The following is an 18,124-nucleotide window of genomic DNA, read 5'->3' as shown; positions in this document are numbered from 1 at the left end:
ATATGTACAATTAATATGATGTAGAGAATCGTAAGTAATAAAAAAAACCACTTTCGATTTTTTTATGATACGTTGTTTTGCATTTTAGGCGACGATATGCAGATAAATGTAATCAATGTTTATTCATGTTTTTTGCTCTTTTGTACTTCAAGGTTATACATAATTATTCTTTCTATTTTTGTAATTAAATTATTATATTTCTAACAACTCTACTAATGATCAGCAATTATCGATCGCTGCTCGGCTGAAATAACTCATTTGTCAATTATGGTGATAAGTCCCATATTGTCTAGTGGTTAGGATATCCGGCTCTCACCCGGAAGGCCCGGGTTCGATTCCCGGTATGGGAAATTTTTTTGTGGTTTTATTTTACAGAAATTGGGCATATAATATGTATTTTACAATTTTTTCAATAAAGAATAAATTTCATATCTTCTTAATAACAACCGGTTCAACAAAGAAAAAAGATTGATTGAATTTAATTGGAACATTGAAATTAAATATTTGAAGTTTAAAATAATGAGCATCCAAAAAGAGCATTTAATTTTAATTCTGAATTGGAAAAGCACTATGTAGCACTTAGAGCACAAATTAAATACAATATTAATGATTCCTCACTTGAAACTACTAGACCATGCATTTCATCGAAAGTGATTATCGCAATAAATGTTGCTCGCACTAACCAGTTATATACCATAACATATATCATATTATATATCTATATCAAATAGTGGTATATATGTATGTGTTCGTTTGGAAAATGCAAACTGAGCACTCATTGTTGCATGCCGCACGTAAGGCGAGAAAATGAAAAGCAATACTTGAAGAAGTTAGAATAAATTTACGGAATAGAGAAGTAGACATATCTGAGACTTATAACCAACGAGAATAAATATTACCCATTCTATTCAACCGAATTGTCAAAGCTTTCGTTGATTTTTCTATTAAAATTATTAACTTTGATTGAGTTACAAGTATAAAGAGACCCTTTAAGAGGTTGCTTTTATAATTTTTTTTATTATTATTTATTATCTTATCAAATTCTATAACACCTCTAGAATATTGTTCTAAACTTTCAAGTTGATCTGAGTAAAAGTTTCGGAGATACAGCCTAGAGAACCTGGGAGCTCGAGGCTAGCTAGGCTAAGTGCATCGCCTTTAAACGCGTTTTCCTCGAAACTGTGTTTTTGAAGTCGTTTGGCAAGATTTCTCAAGAACTACTCAACTGAACTTTTAAAATTTTATACAGATCTGTGAGATACATTTCTTAAAGAAAAAAGAAAAATTTTCACCGAAATTTTAATTTTTTTTAAAAATGTCTGCCAAAAATCCAATTTTCAGTTTTTTTCTTTACCCAAGTTCTAAGATAAGATTTTAACTAAAACACCCATTTTTCACTTTTGATGATCCTGTAAGAAGTTATCCTGCCAAAACGGGCGCATCTTCTTTCCGAGGGGTAAACGGAAATGGCGTCGTATTGGCTGAGTTAAAAATATTTTTTTTTTGTTAATTTTAGAATTTTTTTGTTAATAGTGTATTTTTGTAACAATAAGAATTTCTAATAGAGACTGTTTTTTACCCGAGGAAACCCATGTAACCCCTTGAAACATTCTTTGCCGAGTGAGCTGACAGCAGAATGTCAAACATTTTTACCCAGAGCTATCAGATTTACATTTGTCAGTTGTCATTTGAAGTCCATGTATTTGTTGATTCTCATCGGACATCATTTTATCCACTGTCATCATCAATTTGATAGCTGTCATCGGGCAATGGCTTGAATTTGTTTCTGACAGACGACATTTGCCAGCACTTATTTGACAAGCAACTGACAGTCATACGACAGAAGAAAATTTTTGACAATCTGTCAATAGAAAAAGATAAATCTCTAACTAATTGCTAACTGGTACCTATTTTTTCTGTACAACAAGCTGGGAAACTCTATTAGATCATTGTAGGTACATTTCAAAAACAAAGAAAAAGGTGTTTGGATTTTTAGTTTCGCTGGCAAAAAATTCCCTTAAGGGATTCACAACTTAACATAACGCTTCTTAAAATCATAAAGTCATAAATTTTTATGCTTGTTAAAAATATTGTTAACTTAAATAAACTTATATCTATGTATGTATATGAGACTCTCTGAAACCCCTAACTATCTTATCTCAAAAAAAAACATTTATCTCGAAAGCTTTGCGAAAAAGTGGTTCTATGTTTGTGTAGCTTTGGGTTTTGTTGTAATGATTGCTTAATTTATTTTCTTTAGTTTTTAAATACTTAAAATTATTCAAATAACTCGCATTTAATGTGGGTATTTTAAAATGGATACACAGCCACATTCACCAACGTCAGAAAAGTTTTAAATTACTGCCATCACAACTGATAGTGTCTAAAGTTTCGCGGAAGTAATTGCTAAGGTTTCAAGCGCAGTCACCTGCAAGTCAAAAACATGGCGTGCAGGTGCAAATATGTGTTATAAATATATAGATGTGAGCTTGTAAGCTCTACCGGCACTGGGGCGTATGAGTAACGCGCATGGCTTTCAGTTTACTCTGAGTTGAGTCATCGGCCACATCAACACTAGTGGGCGAGTGAGTTGGCTCGCATATTGCACCGCAGCGCATGTAATACGCTTATCCAAGCGAACAGCATGTTGCATGCAACACTGTATGTTCCAATGTAGTTTATTTATATGTTTAATTTTTTAATTCCTGCAACGAATTGTGGCCGCGTTGGTGGGGGGTTGCGCGGTAACACAGCTTTTTGGCGACGCTTATCGCATTGTGGCATTCCTGCTGCACATTTCTGTTTTTACATAACATACACAGCACAGCGCGCATGTTGCAAGCAGTGAATGCACATGGCATTCGTTTGTTGGCACGCACTTATGTGAAATGTGTGTCGCTGGCCGCAGCGTTGGCGGCGTGTGGTGGCGGTATTCTATAACTACGGTACATGGTTATTATTTACTTACATTTCAAGTGCTTTTCCATGTTGTTTTCATTATTATTACGAAATGCATTCGCAATGCAGCGGTGTCATTCATGCTTACATGCAAGCGTATATGTATGCAAGTGTGTGTAGTTTTGTATATAAGCATTAATGCATGTGCGTGTTGCCAACTTTATGCCGATTAAGCACTTGCCACTTACGATTTATTTATACAGAAAGCTAGTTTTCATTTTAAAATTTATAATTGTGTCAGTATTGGTGTGGGTTGCGAAGTGGAATGTGTACTAAAATGCAATTCACTCTTGAGATGTACATATGTATGTGCTCGTAAGTATTATAAATATAATAATGAATGTTCATAATAAAGTGTGACGTAAGTTGCAATAATGCGAGTCAAGTGGAAATCGCATATCGTCACCTAAAATGCAAAATAACGTAACATCACTTTTCATAAGTTTGCAGGCGAAGGAAAAACGATATAATAGAAACCACTAATATTGAAACAAAATATGAGTTTTGGTTATAAAATGATTATATTGGGTAGTCGAAAAAGTCTTTTCGTATTTATAATCAAACTTCAACATATTTTTTTATATTTATAATAATAAATAAATAAACAAATACATATGTACCATTTTGGTCGACCACTTTTTGCCATTTTTCCGCTAGAGACATTGCTCAGTGTAAAACTTTCATCAGTGTAAATCGAAATTTCGAAATTTCCAGAAAGGTAGCGAGCGAACCATTGTTGTGCTACACGAACTGATATAGCATCGTCTCCGTAAACTTCACGAATTTCATTTGTAGCTTGCGTGGCATTTTTTTATAAAAAAATTTAAAATACAGCGAATTTCTTCATTATTTTCACTCATTTTTGAACAGCTGTAACTTTTTTTCAACTTCCCGAATTTTTTTGGGAAAATGCAGCTTAAAATCTCAACTTTCCAATACAACTAGTGATATGACACAATATTATTGGTAGAACTGGAGATATACGACTTTAACGACATCTCTTAACAAAATACGAAAAAACGATTTTAATTTTCTCTTATGATAGGTTGTTTTTCATTTTCGGTGACGATATATTTGCCTTAAGCTTATAATTGTATAATCTGTATTGAAGGCATTTTTTAAATTTAATGTAAGTTTATATGTAGATGTTTGCGTGGAATTATTGCATGTCTGAAATTTGAGTCGAAAAAAATCCAACGTTGGCAGCAAAAGTGAAAATATTAGTATTTTACCACTAACACAATTATGAATGCATAAAAGGGTATTAAAGGTATGAATTATTAATTTTTCATGCAACACACGCTGGTAGTATATAGAGCTATGGAAAAATGCTTGACATCGAGACCTAACTGTGCCGACAGCGCAAAACTTGAAGTATTATTTATTGGTTTTTAATAAGAACTATTTTCAAGACCTGCTTATGGCATATATTTACTTCTTTATACATCCCCACCATAGTGCAAATGAGTGTGTCTGCCCGAATTTGAGTTCTGGTTCAAACGATCTACATAATTTATTAAGGCGTTTCTCGGGTAAAAACAGCCTTTTTTCAATATTTTTTTTCTCAAAAAAAAAGAAATATTTTATTTATTTTATTACATCATTAAGAAAGAAATACTGTAATTTTTGGAAAAAAGTATTTTAAACTCGCTATTGTGACACCATTTCCGGTGACCTCTTGGAAAAATGATGCGCCATACACGACCATCTAAAGTGCAAAAAATACGTGTCTTTGTTAAAACCGTAACTTAGAACTTGGACAGAGGGAAAAAACTGAAAATTGGGTTTTTGGCAGATATTTATACACAAATAAATAAAAAATTTTTGTATAACTATACACGCGATTAAAATCTTGTTTGTCGTAAAAACAAACGCAGCTGATTAAGTACGGAAAATGCGTCCATTTTCGCATTTTCCTTAAGCAAATGACGTTCGAAAAACTTAACGAAACTTGATGTAAAGTACATTATAGTTGCAACATACAATTTGTGTGTATTTGGACAGTTGCTTAAGCTAGCTTATGCACCTTATAGTGAGGCATTGGGTCCAAATCCAAGTAAACAATTGCATCTCGAAGACCTGTGCAAAATTTCAAAAGGATCGGTTAAGTAGTTCTCGAGAAATCTTGCCAACCGACTTCGAAGCACCGTTTAAAGACGATGCCTAAGCTTGCCTCGAACTCATAAGTTCTCAAGGCTGTATCTCCGAAACTACTATTATTCGGATCAATTTGAAAATTTAGGACAATAGTCTAGAGGTGTTGTAAATTTAATGACAAATTTTTTGAAACCCGTAAACCCATGTAACACCTTAAATATCCCTTTAAACCTTCAATTAGTATATTAAGCACAAAATTGGGTAAACAGACTATACAAATCCCTGAGCACATGAATAGAAATCGAATGTTTCCATGTTTCCAGTCATAACATAATATTGCAATTTATCAATTTAAAGTATTTCTTGTGGACCACTCAGAAGTCGTTTTATCTGTTGTAACCGAGCGATCATCGAAGAAACATCACTTCAAATATGTCATAAGACAAAATTAGAAATGAAGTTCATAAACCTCACGCTGTCAGATAAAACGATATACCTCCTCATCGCGGGTGCTAATACTTTCGATTTGCAAAGAAAGTAAATGAAGACTGACTACAGAAATGATCCTGTGAAGTATAGTCTTAATTTTACCACGATCAGTGCGCAGTATTTCAACAATAAAACACACAAAGCGGATGAGAAGTAAAACGCTATGAAAGAATTACTACAAAAGCAACGATCGAGAAATATTTGAGATTTTTAAATAGAGAACAAAAACAGTTAGACAAAAAAAACCGGCGTATATATAGAAAGGTAGGTAGATACAGTCAGCTAGGTGATAACAATGAGATACTCACCTCACACTAGCACGCTACTAAGAGTACAGTGAGTCAGTAGGTAGCGATAATAGCTAGTAACGGCAACAATGCTATATGGAGAGACCTACATACACATATGTACATATATATACGAGTATATATTTTGTTGGCTTGCTATAAGAGTATACATATTTATGGTAAGTAGATACAGATACATTTAGAAACACCGAAAAAAATGTTGACTGTGAAATATACAGTTGTCCATACAATTTTAATTAGTTATTATTTTATTTAGTCACTGGGTTTTTCTCCAGTGGGTAGATGAAATCATTGTACAGAGGAAAAGCGGGAAACGAAAAAAAAAAAATTGAGAAAGTTAGGAAAAACTTATAAAAAGATCCAGAAAATCGTAAAACGCCCTCCTCAAATGGTAGTAAACGCCTTAAATTATTGAAATACTCAAAAAGAAGCACGTGGAAGCCCACATACAATTTGCAAAAGAGCATAGCTCCTGGCCCGTGGCGAAATATATTGTGGTTAGACGAATCAAAAGTTGAGTTATTTGGTAGTACAGGCTCTAAGAACTTTGTCCGACATGCCCCTAACTCAGAATATAATCCCCGGTTTCCCACAAAAACCGTTAAACATGATGGCGCAAATCATGGTAAGAGGTTGTTTCTCACATAGTGTATTGGTCTATATCACTTAATTGAAGGCATCATGGATCAAAAGGCATTTGACAAAATTTTAGATGAGGTAATGTTACCACATGCCTCATGGAATATGCCTTTGATATGGGTATATCAACGGTATAACGACCTTAAACATACTAGCACGTGCGCAAAAGAATGGTTTGGGGCCAACGGGCTTGAGCTTATGCGGTGACCTGCTCAGTCTTCTGACCTCAACCTAATAAAAAAACCGGTGCACAGATATCAAGAAGAAAGTAGCTGAAGAGAAACCAAACAATTCGAGAGATTTATGGCATGTAGTGAAAGAGGCTTGGAAAGGAATGCCAATAAAACGTTGCCAGGATCCCATAGACTCCATGCCGCGGAGATGTGATACTGTGTTAAAATATAGAGGTTATTCAACGAAATATTAATTATTTTAATATTCTGTGAAACTTTGGAAGCATTATATATTATATTAAAATTATAGAACGGTTTCGTACTACATAAAATACTCCTATTTTTTTGTGGAACTACATAGTTTTTTAGTTTACTTGATATAAACTGCGATATAAAATTTTGTTTATGTTTAATTGAAATATATGAAATCTGGAAATATTAATAGATCTTTAGCGAATTACATTTTGAAAAAATTTTGAAAAAAAAAAGAATTTGTTAATGAAAAAAGATCTTCAGGTTTTCTTGATAGCGACTATATAGGTCTGCTTCACCTAGGTAGAAAACATTCTGTATACTTTCTGCGATTTAGTTCTCTGATCACTGCTCTGGTCTACATCTTTCAACTTTCTGTCATTTGCATTTCCATGCCCTTTCATTCATAATTAACAAATGCCGTCATTTTCCCTACCAAATTAAGTCTATATAACCAAAAACAGCTCGGCCACCCAGCGCCGTACTTAGTGCAACACGTTGAAAATGTCAACTGCCACAGACGCCACTGATGACATTTTAGCGCCACAGTTCGGGTTTGGCGCTGACACGCTGACACTTTCAAGCAGCAACCAACCCACATAAATAGTCCGCTGTCACAGCTAGCGGTCATCCACTTCATGCCAGCGTATTTCCTTACTATGTATTAGTATATACAACTTTTGATAGAAACAAGTTAAATACATTGTAGTCTAGTTCTGCTATTATTTAGTACTTTTTTGTTGTGTGCTAAAAAACGTTATGATTGCTTTTGTTTTTGTTTTTGCTTTGGCATTTCTATTTTAATTCTAATTAGTTTCTTGCGTTTTGACAGTTCATCCGCCATTCCACTAATTTGCAAGTTCACTGTTTTTCGCCATCCCCACCGCCCCTCACACTCGAAAATGAATCGTAAGTTGGTTTTTGTAGCATAATTTCTGGCGCTCAGCTGTCAACTGTCTGCTTGCTTGCTTGTTACATATTTGGCGCGTTGTTCTTGCTGTTTTACTTATTGTTTTTGCTGTTTTCTCATTTGTGTTGCTTTTTGGTTACTTCTTTTGTTCAGTTGTGTTGTTGTTATTGTTGCTGCTGTCGGTTGGTTTCCACTCGTCGCTGCCGCTGACAATGAAGTAGAAAATGAAGTTTTCACTCACCAAACCGTTGATTGACATTAATACGAATTGGACAGTTATTTATTAAATGAGTTTTCTTCCCAGATAATATTCTTGCGTTGTCTTCGCCTGTTTTTCGCCAAAAAAGCTCTGATTATCAGCGTAAGACTCGCAATCATTGTTCTGAGTTTCGTTTATAAAAATTTGTTTCTCAAATTTATATGTAAAATGTGGTAGTATTGTTGGCACGAGGCATTAATTTCCGTATTTAAATGCAAAATATATAGAAAGTGCAATTAATTGGCAAAAAGTTGTGGAAAAGCTATATAAGTTATTTGAAATTGGGTTTCGGGCGTGGAAGGCAGCTTCTAAAGGAGTTTTCAGTGTGGTAGTGTAGCCTTAGAATCAATATTAAAACTCTGTTTTACTCTGAAAGGCCTCTGGAGCCAATTGGTTTACCAAAATTTATATTTTACAGGCGTTTTAAAAAACATTGGATAGTCGAAAAAGTCTTTTCGTATTTTGTCATTAGAAGTCGTTGGAGTTGTATATCTCTAGTGATACCAAACACATTGTGTTATACCATGTAGGTTTGAAAAGGTAAGATTTTAAGCTTCATTTAATCAAAGAAATTCGGGGAAGTAGAAAAAAAGATACAGCTGTTTAAAAATGAGTGATAATAATAAAGAAATTCGTTATATTTCGAAATTTTTGTATAAAAAAGGGAAGAATGCCACGCAAGCCACCCATCAGCAGCCATGACATCGCTAAGGAACTTAGCATTCAATATCAAACAGTTTTGAACCATTTAGAAAAGGCTGGCTACAAAAGGAAGCTCGATGTTTGGGTACCACTTGAATTGTCTATGAAAAGTTTAATGGACCGAACTAACAATAAATAAATATAAAACAGAATAAGTTGAATTTTGATTAGAAATACGAAAAGACTTTTTCGACTACCCTATATATCCAAGAAGAAGAAGAAGAAAATAAGCGATTTAAGTCCATTATTAGGCGATTTAGAATGTCTTTCTTTTAAGTAGTGGGAAATTCAGGATCTTCCTTTGTCTGCTATTAAAATATCCAATACAATTTGATGACTGCCATCCATCCACTGCTATACTATAAAATTGGGAGTTTAAGAGTTTAGGAAGCTTGTTGGGATAATTTGTTTTGCCACAGGAAGTTGTGATCTATAGAGAAAAAATCTTTCCAATAGAGATATTTGTGAGCTCATTTAATAATATAGTCTAAAATTTAAGGAAACTCCGAAACCTGGCTCGTTTGATCTGTAATATGTCGAGGACGGGATAACTGGATAACTTCATTGAGACCCTGCAATCAATTGTAGAAAAAACTGTCAAACAGTTTTGCAACAATAAGCTCCTTAAAAGATTTTGTAGCCTCCATCCACTTTATTGCCAAACTTAAATCTCTTCCACCTCAGAAAAAGCTTCTTAGTCCCACTAACGTATTCTCAAGCTATTTAAAAAATATTTTTTTTTACCGAAAATCTGTCACAATCTGTCTGTCGCCATTTCCGCTGCTGGGTGACAGTTGCCATGCTTGGCTGCTTGCCAGTTGAATTGATTTCATGTCCATTAAAATTCTATTGCACCATTTACGCTTTTGGTCGAAAACTCACCAAAAACTATTACTCATTCGCAGCGCCGTGCGGCGATCCCTTTAAGGAACCCCTTGTCCATGAACAAAAAAACAAAAGGCGCAAAAGCAAGCATTGTTATTGTTTAATATACTTATGGTTGAAATTATGTTTGCTTGTTGTAAGCTTTTTTGTTTTAATGTTGTACAACATTTGCTGTCACTGTGGTTGACGTTGCGGAAAAGTCAAAAATTGACGCATGAAAGAGTAAATAAAAGCGCACCGAACGAGAGGAATAATGAACTGTGCGACGGGACAAAAGCACACAGTAACAGCACGTCTGTGCCGACGGGATGTAAAGCGCCGCAAACAGCCCCGAAGCATAGGTACACCGCCCGGAGTTAGCCCAACCCAAGCGTTCTATGGACGCAGCGCCGCTTTTTCGCCAGCAACACAAAAACACATATACATATGCATTCCAAGTCAACGTTTCGCTGTCTGGCTGCCCACAAGTTCGCCCGCATCGGAGCACAACTCATTTGACGCCATGATTAATTACCATTTTGACAGCTTCGCAACGGCAACGTCACATGCGCGTCAACGGCGCACCCGTACAACAGCAGCGGACAAATATACGTAGCATTATGTATGTATGGGTGGGTGTGTGCGTATGTCGGCAGCATGACACGTGACACACATACTTAATTGCATTTGTGTCGGCTATGATATCCTTTTTTCCTTTGCAAATCATCTTTCCCTACGCATTCCTGTTCCACGGTTCATTCTTCCATTTCCGTTTTCCTTTTTCCGCATTATTGTTATTATTTTTGTTCATACGCTCCATACGTTGCGAGTAAATGATAAATGAAGGCGCCAGGCATTGGCATTAGTTTGTGTCTGTGCATATATGTGTATGTAGATATGCGACAAACAACTGACAGCGTCTACTACGTCGCACCGACCACGACAATTACGCCTCACAGAAGTCAGCATCCGACTTTGGCTTCCGGTGTCACTGAGACGTCACTTAAGCTTGAAATTATACGAGCAGGAGGCAGTGCAGGCGGTCGACGGTCGTTAGAAAGATGTGTTTATTTTAGAAAGTGGGAGTTGGTGTGAAGGCAAGAAAGATGTAAGTGAAACTCTTTAAAGATATGAATTGAGAAACCTTGAAAGTTTCAGTTTGCTTAGAATATATGTCCATTCTTTTCAACATAAAGTAATGAATTTAGTGTAAATTTAAGTGGTAATGAGAGGATTTGTAGAATAGGAACTTTATAATAGAGAGCAAAGCTTTTCGTGTCTAACTCTGTAAGAGCTGATATACTGTATTTGATCTCAACTAGCTTGTCTACAGATAACCCACTCATATTCTAAATCATTCAGAATCATCTCAACTCGCTTCCTATAGAGTAGGCCATCTTTAACTCGTCTATATAAAAGCAAGCTTTGAACGTTAGAAAAGAGAAAGAGTTTCCTGCAAGACGCCTTACTAGCCAACTAATGCTCTGAATGAATACAATCTCGGAGCCTTGTAAAACTTAACATAACGGAAAGCATTATCCTGAAAGTTGCCTTCTAATGAGATGTCGATGAGAGCTCTGGTTAGCTAAAGCATTTTTTGTTTTATAACAGGAAGCCGTGATGATTTTATGTTGGAAAACTGATGTTGTCATTAATTTTAATAGACATTTTCACTGTACTAATGAAATCTTTCCGACTTTTGTAGCTCTGAATCTGTGTATATATTTTTAGGACCAAAATATTTCTTATTTCTTATAAAAACAAGAATTTCACCTCTTCCATAATACACAAGGCAGTCTCAGTCGCTTATATTTTACTACAAGGCTCAGCTATCCGAGGAACTTACAATTTTTCAAAATTCAAAAAAAAAAACAGCTAAACTTGTCGTTTCATAATAAACAAGTCAGTCTCAGTCATTCATCTTTTTCAACAACGCTCTGCTATTCGGGTAACTTATAACTTTCCAAATCTTCAAAAAATAACTGCTTAACTCTCGAAATGGGCTTAAAACTCGGGTACCTTTCACCTTTGGTCTTTTATTGCAGTCTACCTTTAGGAGCAATAGAAAAAATACTCTTATCTGTCTTAGCAGTAATAAAATCATTCTTACTTCTTAGAAAAACAAGTCTTTAGCGGAAATTATAAGGTTGTTCCGTAATACAAAAGTCAGTCTCAGTCAGATATTTTTCCTCACAACGCTTAGCTGTGGAACTTACAACCTTCCAAATCTTCAAAAAATAACTGCTAAACTCTCGAAATGGGTTTAAAACTCGGGTACCTTTCACCTTTGGTCTTTTATTGCAGTCTACCTTTAGGAGCAATAGAAAAAATACTCTTTGTAGTCTACCTTTAGGAGCAATATACAAAATACTCTTTAATCTGTCTTTAAATTCACAAAAAAGGTTGTATATACTCCGCAAGGAATCAGGTCACAAAATAATATTTACTTTCAACATATTATTTCATGCTCTCTCTTCCAACCACTATGTTTTACTATCCTTTGTCGGTCATAATTAATTACTTTATGATTTATTACTTCTTATCATGCGGGACTTCGCTTCAATTCGTCACTTTTTGGCCAGCACAGCTGCTCATCAACAACTGCAGCTCTGTAAGTAGTCATTAATATGTATCTTCTCTTTCATTTAAACGAAATTGTATTTAAAGCGACTGCATAATTAAATTATGACGTTTAAATGTCATTTTCATGTTTATCTTTGGGAAAAAATAATATTGCGTTCGCAACAATACAAAATATATTTCTCACTTTAATTGAGTCAACAATTTTCCAGAAATTTCAAGGTGAAAAGTCATAAAAAAATAAATTTTATTATATTCAATGTATTTCTTTCCATTTTGAACCAAAATTTGTACTAAAAACAGCACAAAAAATAAAATCAAAAATTCTCTAATCAAATTGCAATTAAATTTTCATCAGCAACATGAAAAAAACTTAAACTCTGTTGTACCAGCATAAAAATAGACATGCCTAACCAAACCCCTATGGACCGCTGCGCACATAAACACGAGTATAGGTCCATATACCACGTAATGAACAACCAAAATCAGTTTGGGGGCTTGATTGTGTGCTGAACAAACAAACATCACTGTCTGGCCGTAGAACTCGCCAAAGCTCAGTTGCGCTGTAGTCCGCTGTCATTTCGCAGTGATTACAAAATAAAGCTGTCACGAGTCGGGGGGATATTGCAGCGCGTCAACAAATGAAGTTATTGCCAGTGAACGTTTAAATGTGTGTGGGAGGACATGTGAGTCACAGCAGCTGTCAATGTGTTGCTTTCATACTTTTTAAGTGCTTGTAAGTTTTTGATTTAAATCGTTGTTTTTTGAATTATATTTTCCAGATTGAGATAGCCTTGCATGTGCCAGTGAGTGGTGTTGTAATAGCAATTGATTGGGTGGCGTGGCAAGTGCGAGGAATTCGGGAAACTTATCAAATGTATTAAAAGGAATTGAAAGTTAGAGATTAAGGTTAGTGTCAATGGATAACATTGTTTGGCGATATCCAGCTTAATAAATTGCAGAAAGCGAAAAGAACTTTTCTTGAGCTAAACACTTTTTTTGATGACCTAATCCGAGTCTCACTACTTTACAAAGATTAAGATTAGAATTAACGAAAATTTGGTTAAGGTCTTTGGAATTAGTTACACATCTGCAAACTCCTTTGATATTCTTATTTGGGATCGTTTCGGATTTTATTTATTTCCTTCTATTAATGGCTGAAGTAATTCATCTGCGGTCAGATAACTTTTCAACCAATCTCTAAGGCATATCTAGTTTGCCAAATTATTTAGAAATGAAGAAGAAAACTACTACTCGGATCAGTAGATCTACAGCTACATTCAGATACAGCTAGCTTACCTTTATTAATACATTACCAACTGTCCTGATGACAAAGGTACATTCGTAACAAGCTCCATCCGTCCACACAATCTTATAGGAATGAGCGTAGAGAGTAGACCACAAGAAGTTGGTTGGCGGCGCAGTGATCTAATAAATAGGGAATAAACTCGAACCTTCCATGATTTCAGATAGTGAAAATTCTAGATCTACATATCGTCACCTGAAATGCAAAACAATGTATCATCAAAAAATATAAATTGTGTTTTTTATTGCTTATGATTCAATAAATCATATTACACATATATATGATATATAGCAATATAAAATTTGTTTTTCAGCGTTTTTCATTCATGCCACTATAAAATTCCGAAAATGATGTTACGTTATTTTGTCAGGTGAGATATATATATCAGCTTCCGCTGTCAGATATAATATACAAGTATAACCATTGTATAACCAAAACTCAAATTTTGTTTCAATGAGAGTGCTTTCTATTTTAACGATTTTCCTTCTCATGTAAACTCAAGATAAGTGATATTACGATATTTTGCTTTTTAGGTGACGATGTAGCGGAAGTACTACTTTCCATTGAAAGTCATCGCAAGAATTTCTCTACAGCAGTAAAATTTCATTCATGTAATTTTAATGTATTTAAATGAAATTATATGAAATGTATGCCATTAATTTTCAAAATTCTCTAAAATACAACCTCGCTGCGTGCAACTGTATAAGCTGCCTATGAATAAATCATAAAAATCACTGAGCGGCGGACAAATGCATTTACAGCCGAAGCGATTTTGCCAAGCAAACAACAGACATTAAAAACAAAAACATACCAATAAAAGCCATTAATATGATTTATTTTTGTTTTTGTCTTATTTTTTGCTTTCCTGTTGGTCGGCTGGTTCGATGGTCCGATGGTCGGTTTTGAGTGCAAAGTGTTAATGAATTTTAAATAAGTCGAATGCGCTGAGGGAAATTAAAACGCGTGTTTATTTTGCGGTGACCATAAACCGTTGGGAGTTGCAGTCGAACCAAATCACCAATGAACATAAACACCCAGCATGTAAACAGCAAAAATATATACATATGTCTGTCTGAATTTGCATTAACATCAGTGCAAACACTTTTGCACACCAACACCAAGTGTAGAGGAATGGGTGTGTTGGTGTTCGTTGGGATCGCCAGCAAGTGACATTTTGTGCCGGCGTCTGTTGGCTGACATGAAAGTGAAATTTCTGCGGGCCTTGGCAGCAACTGTTGCCGCAACGAGTGACAGACATGTGTGGTTGGGAAAAGTATTCGTTGGAGGCGATGTCATTGTGACAGACAGGTATGCGCACAGCCCAACTGCCGCCTGATAGATGCACGTCACGTCACTCCTCCGCGACTTTGTCAGTGCGACAGTGATGCTTTGCGCTTGTCCATTTGACATTTTGACTAAAATTTGCGAAATGTTAATGTTGTAAATTGACAAAAACAAAACCTGCACAATGGCGGTGTTGATTATGTTGCGATGATGTGGTGGGTGAGTGATTGCCAGGTGAGTGTGGGCGCTTGATTATGAGAATTGTTTGGTTAGCAAGCAAAATTTTTAGGCTTGTGGTTTATTGATTACATGTTTACCATGCTCTTAAATGTTTTAGTTCTGTTTTTTGAAAAAAAAAACTACAATAAAAATATGTATTCAACATTTTGCCTCAAAAAACATAAAACCGTTTGGTACAAAAAATTTTTTACATACATATAAATTTTGGTTGGAAATGGCATGATTATATATTCATAAAAGCTCTTCAAGAAGAATATTCAATAATTAGTTTGCCACTAATATTCCAAAATTGAAAGCTCAAAAGAAAATATATTTTGCAATTTTTTATTTGAAAAAATCACTTGACGAATAATTTAAGCTTAAAATAAATGAAAGCCTCCTAAAGGAAAGTAAATAAGCTTTGATAACATTTCAAATGAATTGTTTATTACAAACTTTAAAATTTTTATTTGGTGAAAGCTCTTTAAAAGCTTCGTATATCTTTCGAAAATCGCAAAAATACAAATTTCAAGTAAAGCTTTATTGGGCCGGTTAAAAATGTAAGAAAATTAATTTTAAAGAAGTTAAAGCTTCGTTTGTTACGAATAAATAACCAAGTGAAAGTTATCGATCTAATATTTAAGACACATTTTTAAGTTTTAATCTTATGAGCTTAGTGATTTTTTTAAGCTTGAAAGCTCAAAGCAAATAAAATTAATTTTATAAATGAAATAATGACTTAACGTATACTTTAAGCTTGAAATAATTAAAAGCATCCCAAACGGAAGAAAAATGGTCAATTCGATAACAATTAAAATAATCTAATCACTAATATCTAAAGTTTTAAATAAGTGCAAGCTCTTCAAAAGCTTCATGTTCCTTACAAAAATAGCAAAAATACAAATTTTTGCCCACGTTTAAGCAAAAGCTTCACTTAGCCGGTTCAAAAATTAAGAAAGCTAATACCAAAAATGTTTTTTAAAGAAATGAAAGCTTCGTGTTTTATGAAAAATTAAATAATACTTTAATGAAAGCAATCGGTTAAATATCTGTAGTACATTTCTTAGTTATAATTCTATGAGCTTAGTGATTATTTATGAAAGCTTTCGCTGCTTGGCAAACACTTTATTATCAAATATGCTTTCATGATAAAAGCTCTACAGAGTAACTGTATGCATTTTCAAATGCTCTTTGTAAGTAAGTTTTGTTTCATTAAAATTATTACTTTTTAAATGTTTGGGCATACCAATTCGAAATTGAAATTGTTGACATAAGAAAATTTTTAAGTAGAAACTTTGGTTAAAATTTAAAATTTCGTCGGTTTTTGCTATGAAAATTTTATTAGAGTATTAGAATACAAATGCCAATTTGTTTTGTTTATATTTTATACTGAAAGCTTATTTTGCCAAGCTTTCACTAAAAAGTTCATTTTGCGGATGTTATAAAATTAAAACTTCTAACTAAGATAGCATTTCAAGTTCAGATTTTAAATTTATTGATCAAGCTTTCTGGAGAAAGTCTTATATTGTTGACTGATTTCATATATTTTCTTAATCATTCAAATATTTTTGTAATTTAAAGAAATCATGCCGACAATAATGAAAGAAAAAAAAGTAAAGCTTTCAATCAAGAGGTCCAGGAAGAATGAAAATAAGCTTTTCAATAACGAAAGCTTCACAAATTATTGGAAGCTCCTTCGTTAGCCCACCTAACTTGAGTTTCAATTCAAAATTATCTGAAGTGCTGATCGTTTGAACCACTTTACTCTACCTTTATACTTTCAATATACTTGTATGTAATTACGTAGCCTGTTCGAGGGTTCTGCCTCAAGTGGGCATTGCTCATTGCAATGTTTGTTGTGACGTTGCGACAACATGACGACCACTGGACATTTATATATTTGCATTTGTTTGTTGTACATTACACAAATGACGATGTGGCGTGTCTGTAATTGAGAATTTGTACTCAATTAAGATTAAATTCAATATTTGCTTAAAATTTGCACAAAACGAACAAATGCGAAACCAACAACAACAACAGCGGTACAGGTACGAGCACATGTGGACAAAATGCAATGAAATGCAAATGTAAATGCAGACTTTGCAACACATATTGTTATACCCATAAACACGTTCAAACACACACACACACACACATTCACTCACGCACCTTGCAGCTCCGTATCAATTGGACTTTGTTGCTTTTGCCATTAAACAATCACATGCAATCACATTCAAAATTTGTTGCATACCACAGAGCGGTTGACTACAGCTCCCCACACCCCCTCCGCCCCTTTCTATAACATATTCATCACTTTATTCTACCGTTAGTCACGTTGTCTCGACGTCAATCCACAAATGTGCACGCATCTCGCCGTAGTAATTTGCAAATTCATCTCAACTAAACAAATATGGCGATAACAGCGTGTATGTGTGGCTATGTGTGTGTGGATGCGTGCATAGCAAACTGAAAATCGTCGACGCATTAAAATACACACACACACGCACGCATATCAAAATGCTTTTGAGGGCGCCGCTTGGCTGGATGACGGCACGCGAACAGTATGTTTGAAATGTCCGCTTACATAGCTGTTGTTGTTGGCATTTTTGTTATATTTGTATGCTCGTTTGTTGACCACCTGCATGTCTGGTCCAAATAGTGGCCACAGCGTTAGATTTGATGGAGACAGTGTAGCCTGTCTGATGCCCGCATAAGCAATGGAAAACGGTGTAGCACGTAAACAAATCAAAGCAGACAAAGGTAAATATTCACGTGACGATGCTGGCGAGGTAAGGTGAGAAAGGTGAGGAACCACCTTTTTTTGAAATATGCTTTATGATTTTTAAAGGGACTATGAGAATCGTACCAGTTAATGAACGAAGGAATGAAATTCAATAATCTTCTCTTATTGGTAGATAAGGTTCCTTGCTCGTATTCTTTAATATATTCATTGCAGTCGGAACAGAAGTATTTCTGTCAAGATGTTACTTGCTGATTTACTAAATTCTCTCCTTTAGAGAAGTTCTCATTCTTCTTTACTGGCGTATACACCGCTTACCAGGTTATAGTCGAGTTAAAAACAGC

The 18,124-nt window shown here is 34.7% G+C and overlaps 2 non-coding genes across 2 annotated transcripts; one reads left to right on the top strand and one right to left on the bottom strand.

Moving 5' to 3' along the window:
* The first annotated feature begins 278 nt into the window (after positions 1 to 278).
* Positions 279 to 350, top strand: Trnae-cuc (transfer RNA glutamic acid (anticodon CUC)). Its single transcript has one exon. It is a non-coding gene; the product is annotated as a tRNA-Glu (tRNA).
* A 5,074-nt stretch (positions 351 to 5,424) lies between these two features.
* Positions 5,425 to 5,638, bottom strand: LOC126757734 (small nucleolar RNA U3). The gene has a single exon (XR_007666786.1). It is a non-coding gene; the product is annotated as a small nucleolar RNA U3 (small nucleolar RNA).
* Between the last annotated feature and the right edge of the window lie 12,486 nt (positions 5,639 to 18,124).

The sequence above is a fragment of the Bactrocera neohumeralis genome, chromosome 4 (assembly GCF_024586455.1).
Source record: "Bactrocera neohumeralis isolate Rockhampton chromosome 4, APGP_CSIRO_Bneo_wtdbg2-racon-allhic-juicebox.fasta_v2, whole genome shotgun sequence".
Lineage (NCBI taxonomy): Eukaryota > Metazoa > Arthropoda > Insecta > Diptera > Tephritidae > Bactrocera > Bactrocera neohumeralis.
The sequence above is the reverse complement of the archived record's forward strand: the minus strand, read 5'-3'. Positions and strand labels throughout refer to the sequence as shown.